Source organism: Elephantulus edwardii, unplaced genomic scaffold (assembly GCF_000299155.1).
Source record: "Elephantulus edwardii isolate Elephantulus edwardi_28Jun2011 unplaced genomic scaffold, EleEdw1.0 scaffold00234, whole genome shotgun sequence".
Lineage (NCBI taxonomy): Eukaryota > Metazoa > Chordata > Mammalia > Macroscelidea > Macroscelididae > Elephantulus > Elephantulus edwardii.
In genome coordinates, this window is record NW_006399984.1 from 3,518,918 (window position 1) to 3,525,467 (window position 6,550).

Consider the following 6,550-nt stretch of genomic DNA (forward strand, 5'->3'; position numbering starts at 1 on the left):
TTTTCCAGGATACTGGGAAGACTGTTTATGTTGTGGATTAGGACTTCTAGCGTTGTTCCTAGCTTTTCTGTAATGAAGTTTATAGTCCTTGGGTTTAGTCCTAGGTCCATGATCTTCCTTGAGTTGGTTTTTGTGTATGGAGTGAGGTGTGGGTCTTGCTTGAGTCTTTTGCAGATATTTTTCCAATTGTGCTTGGACGTTTGGGCTGTTTCCATGTTCTTGCAATGATTAATAACGCTGCTATGAACACTGGTATACAAGTATCCATTTGTGCCTCAATTCTCATTTTTCAGGGTATATTTCAAGAAGTGTAATAGCTGGGTCATACGGAATTTCTGTATTCAGCTCTCTGAGAAAATGCTAAATTGCCTACTAGAGTGGTTATGCCATTATACAAATCCACCAACAATGCGTAAGAGTTCCTATCTTGCCACATCCTCTCCAACATTTATTACTTTTCACACAGATAGCAAAGGAAAGTGGCTGGACCATAGTAACCAGAAACAACAGAAAAAGAAACAGCAAAATGGCCAACAATAAAACTGGCCTGTCAATAATCACTTAATATGAATGGACTAAATATCCCTATCAAGAGAAAAAGAGTAGCAGAATGGATAAAAAAAGCCTCTCAATATTTTATTTACAAGAGACACATCAAGGAAATGAAGAGACAAAAAGACTAAAAAAAAGTATACCAAACAAATGGCATCCACAAAAAAAACAGGAATGGCAATATTAATCTCTAACAGACTTCAGGGTGAAAAACCACTGTAAATGAAAAGGAAGTGCACTATATAATGATTAACAGCACAGTAAAGGAGGAAGACATGACCTTTGTCAGCTTCTATTCAAGAAATGATGTTGTTGTTGTTGTTGTTGTTATGTGCCATCGAGTCGTTTCCGACTCATAGCGACCCTATGCACAACAGCTCTAAACCCGGCTCTATCCTGTGCCAACCTCACCGCCTCTGACACACCCATCCCGATTACCCCAGTCACCGAGTCAATCCATCTCATAGAGGTTCTTCCCCTCCTGCGCTGTCCCTCCACCCTCCCAAGCCTGACGTCCCTCTCCAAGGACCCGTCCCTCCTGGCAACATGTCCAGAGTATGTCAGACAAAGCCCCAGAATCTTTGCCTCCAGGGAGTAGCTTGGTTTAATCCTCTCCAAGATGAATCTGTTTGTTATCCTGGCAGTCCATGGTACATTCAGTACCCTTCCCCAGCACCACAGCTCAAAAGCATCCACTCTCCTTCTGTCCTCCCTAGTGATTGTCCAACTCTCTGATGCATAACAAGCGATTGCAGATACCATGACCTGTATCAGGCGCACCTTAGTCTCCAGAGAGACACTGTTGCTCCTGAGTACCTTTGAGAGGTCCCTAACAGCAGACTTTCCCATCACGATACGCTTTTTGATTTCCTGACTGCTGGTACCAAGAGTGTTGACTGTGGAGCCGAGCAAAGTGAAGCTGTGAACACTCTCAATCTCTTCGTCATCCATCCTGACGCTGCCAATTGGTCCAGTGGCGAGAATCTTTGTCTTCTTGACGTTGAGCCTTAGTCCATAATGAAATGATAGACCTACAAAATACATAAAACAGTGACTAACAGAACTGAAGAAGAAAAAAGCACCACAATAGTGGTAGGAGACTTTAACACATCACTCTCACCAAAAGATAGATCAACTCCAGAGAAACTTAACAAAGGTCTAAGCTATATATAGTCAGCCAGTTTGATCTTGTGGATGTATTCTTAGCACTACATCCAATTTAAACCCAATTCATTTTCTTCTCAAGTGCACAGGATTAATCACTTGCACAAAGCAAGCCTTGCTAAATTAAAAAATATTGAAATAATGCAAAGTATCATCTCAGACTAAAATGGTGTAAAACTAGAAATTAACCACAGGAGTATAAAGTTTATAAAACCAGTTAAATAACAACCTGCTAGAACACGATTGGGTTATAGAAGAAATAAAGAATGAAATTTAAAAAGTTCTTTAAAGTAAGTGATAATGAAAATATATCAAATTGTCTGGGATGCAGGTAATGAACTCATAAACTTATACAGAGTACAGTACCAAGTAAAAGCCCAATTTATATTCTCCTGCACACATTGAACATTTTCCAGATTAACCATATGGTAGGGCACAAAGCATGCCTTAACAAATTAAAAAAACAATGAAATTCTACAGTGCAATAAAATTAGAAAGAGACAACACAAAGGTAAGGGAGGAGAAAGTCTAGCTAGATAACACTTTGCTTGATGACTACTGGATAATAATAATAAAAGAAATGAAAAAATTTCCTGAGGCAAATCCAAACACATAGTACCTCTGTGATATAGCAAAGATGGTACTCAAAATAGTTCATAGCAGTAAGCAAAGACATCAATAAGAAAGAAAGAATCAAAAAACCAATTATTTAAATCAATATCTCTAACAAAGAGAAAAAAACAGCAATCTCACCTTACAATTTCTAGAAGAAAGCAAATAAAGATCAAGTAAAAAACAAAGGAAATCTTAAAAAAAAAGCAACCAAAATCAAGAAAAAACGCAAGATCAGGAGTTGATTCTTCAACAGTGTCAATAATATTGTCAAACCATTGGAAACCTAACAAAAGTAAAGAAAGAAAAGACATGTAACTCACTTAAGAAATGAAATAGTTGATATCACAACAGAACCAACCAAAATACAAAGAATTTTGACCCAGGGCTGGAGGTCTGCTAAAGCGTTTGTCCTTTAAAATCACGTAGTGGGAGGTTGGGTCTGAGTCTGCGGCTGGCCTGGAGCCTCCGTCTCAGAGTTGGTTTCTTATGTCTTGATGGTGGTCACGTAAGCAAGTTTGATGTGTGTTATTGTTTCTTTTTTTACCCCTAAACGCAGGTGTCAGTTGAACTCTTGGGCCAAATTTATTAATTTTAGGATGAACAGCAATCATTTGTCTATTTGCTGTACTGAATAACTTGGAGTTGCTGTGATGCTGAACACTGTGCCATAGTTGTGTCAAATACCATGATGATTATCCATCATGTACAATGTTTGGAGATTGATTCAGGTTTGGAAGCAGGAGTAGCATCCACTTCCTAAACTAGACACCTCTGAAAACTATATAAACTATAAATGTACAGAAATTATGTTAATTATAGAACAGAGTTCATGTCTTTTGTGTAAGGGTCACTGTGAGTTGTATTCGACTTGACCAAACTTAACCACTGCTAAATGAGTCTAGTGTTGTTATATTTGGAGAAACATTCTTCCATTTTTCCATCACTCTGTTCACTCTGTCAATGTGCTGTATTAAGTAATCTGGGCTTGCTTGATGCTGAACCTTGTACCATTGGGGTATCAAATAACATAATGGTTTCCCAGTGTGAACAGTGTTTGGTGGAGCTCCCAGTTATAAAACAAATTTGGAAGCAGAAGTGGCATCCACCTCCTAAACCACATGTTTCTGGGAACTCTATGAACTTGGAGAAATGATGATAATTAGGGAAAGGTCTTTTGTACATAGAGTCACTATGAGTCGTGTTTGACTCCACGGCAATCAAGAACAATAACATGATGTTGTTATGATCTGTTGAGTCACCTGCGATTCATAGTGACCCTATATGCAACAGCTCTGAAGCCTGCCTGGTCCTGAGCCAGTCTCACTGACTCTGACACACTTACCCCCATTGTCCCAATTACTGTAATCAATCCATCTTATCTGGAGTCTTCCTCTCCTGTCCTGTCCCTTCACCCATCCAAGCATTCCTTCTCCAAGGAATGGTTCCTCCTACCTAAGCAAAGTATGTGAGATAAAGTTTCAAAATCCTAGCTTCCAAGGAGAAACTTGGTTTCACTCTCAAGACAGACCTATTTGCTTTCTTGGCAGTCCATGGTATGTTCAAGACTCTTCTACAGCACCACAACTCATAGGCATCAATTCTTCTTCTGTCAGCCTTACTCAGTGTCCAGCTCTCTGATGCATAACAAATAATTACAAAGACCATGGCCTGGATCAGGTGAACCTTAGTCTCTTGCCTGACATCATTGCTTCTCATTACTCTAGAGAGGGACCTGACTGCAGATGTTCCTAGTGCAATTTGTGTTTTGCTTTTTTGAGTGCTAGTGCCAAGAATGTTGATTGTGGAACTGTAACTGTAGTTGTTAATAACCTTATCTATCATGGTGCTGTCAATTGGCCCAGTGGTGGTGAGAATCTCTGTCTTCTTGATGTTGAGCTTCAATCTATATTAAAGACTACAGCCCTTGTCCTGTAGCAGGACTTTCATGTTCTCCTCAGTTTGAGCAAGCAAGACTGTGTCATCTCCATAAAGTAGGTTGTTGATGAATCTGCTTCCAATCCTGATGCCTCATAAAGCCCAGACTCCCGGATAATCTGTTCACCATGTAGATTGAAATTATATGGAGCCAGGGCACATTTCTGATGCACTCCTTTCCTAATTTTGAACCATGCAGTGCTTCCTTGCTCTTTTTTGAGGACTGTTTCCTGGTCTGAGTGTTGGTTTTTACATGAGCACAGTCAGATGTTTTCGCATTCCCATTCTGCTCAATGTTAGCCACAATTTGTTATGATTCACACAGTCAGATGCCTTTGAATGAAACACAAATAGACATTCCTCTATTACTCTTTGTTTTCTACAAAGTTCCATCTATTATGGGTGGTAATGTCTTCAGTGCCACACTGTCTTCTAAACACAGCTTGTATTTCTTATAGTTCTCTGTTGATGTTCTGCTCCAGTCATTTTTGAATAATCTTCATCAGTATTTTGCTTACATATGATATCAGTGATATTGTTTGATAATTTCCACACTCTGTTTTTTCACCTTTTTTTTTAATGGGAGTCTGATGAATTTCATAACCTAGAGGAAAAAAACGACTTTTTGGAGGTAAGGATGATGAAACTCAGTCTCATATTCTTTGGGCATGTTGCTAGGAGAGGCTAGTCTGCAGAGAAGGTCATTATTCTTCTAGTCTGGAGGATAAGCAAAAGAGAGGAAGACCCTCAACAAGATGGATTGATATGTTGACAGTGGGCTCCAGTACAGCAGGGATGATGAGAATGCTGAAGGATTTCATAGTTGGGCAAAGAGGGCCAAAGAAAAGAATGAAGAATTCAGAACTCAAATGCTGATGGCCTTGCCTACTGCTGATAAGAAGAGCAAACGGTCTTGCTTGTCTGGCTGAGCTAGAAGGTGGCTTGTAAATCAGAATGGAATGTCCCTCCCTAAAGACTCTGTTTATAAAAATCCTCCCCAGTAAGTTCACAGTGTGACTTCCTATTCTGCCTCTCCAGGATGAGGAACTCACCCAGGAGCTCCCCTTTCCACCCTTTAATAAGGCTGCATTAAGCTTTCTCCTGTTTTCTCTGATTTCTTCTTTAAGTCCACTAACCTAACAGTAACGTTGCTATGAATTTTAGTCAGCTGGACTAAACGATAAACAGCATCTAATAATAACAACGGAGGAAATAGACGCATTCCTAGAAACTCACTCCCTATTCAAATTGACATGCACAGACAAAGAATACTTGAACAGATCCATCAAAAGAGAAGAAATGAACTAGATCATTAAGAAAATATCTTACAACAACAACAAAACCTGGCCAAGATGACTTCATGGGTGAATTCTATTAAATTCTCAAAGAAGAGCTGCTTCTAGTCTAATGTAAATTCTTTAGAATACAGAAAAATAAGGAACACCTCCAGATTCATACTATAAAGGAAGCATAACTCTGATACCAAAACCAGGTAAAGACATCCCCAAAAAAAAAGAAAAAGAATAGAAACGCAAAAATCCTTAATAAAACCCTAGCCAAGAATGCAATAGTATATCAAAAGAATAATTCATCATGATGATCTCATGAAATTCATGACAGGCATGAACGGATGATTCAATATAAAAATTGAATGCATTCAGTCAACGTAATCCACCACACCTGTAAAACAAAAGTAAAAAAAACCACATGATCATCTAAATTGATACAGAAAAGTCTTGACAACATCCAACACCTTTTCCTGATTGAAACCCTCAAAAAATAGGAATTTTCTGATCATAATTAAAAGCAGATATACAAATCCAATAGCAAACAACATCCTTAATGTAGAGAGATTAAAGGCAAACAGGGACCAGGCAAAAATCCCCACTATCACCACTCAAATTCAGCATTGTATTGGAAATTCTAGTCAGATCAGTAAGGCAAGAAAGAAAAGGCATCTAAATTGGCTAAGAGGAAGCAAAACTATCTCTACATGAAGATGATATGATAGCATATGTAGAAAACCCTAAAAACTCAGTAGCTCTCTATTAGACCTAATAAACCAATTGAGCAAAGTGACAGGATAAAAAAAAAATGAACAGAAATCAGTTAGAATGTGGGGTCAAGATTGGTGGACGATTTATCAACAATCTGCGTTATGCGGATGACAAAACCCTGCTTGCTGAAACTGAAGAGGACCTGAAGTGCCTGCTGCACAGTGTCAAGGACTGCAGCCTACAATATGGATTGAGGCTCAATGTCAAGAAGACAAAGATTCTCACCA

General features: G+C 38.9%; 1 protein-coding gene across 1 annotated transcript in view; it reads left to right on the top strand.

The window, feature by feature from the left end:
* Nucleotides 1–6,550, top strand: part of LANCL2 (LanC lantibiotic synthetase component C-like 2 (bacterial)) — a 155,469-nt gene that overhangs the window by 96,791 nt on the left and 52,128 nt on the right. The gene's annotated exons all lie outside the window — the stretch shown is intronic.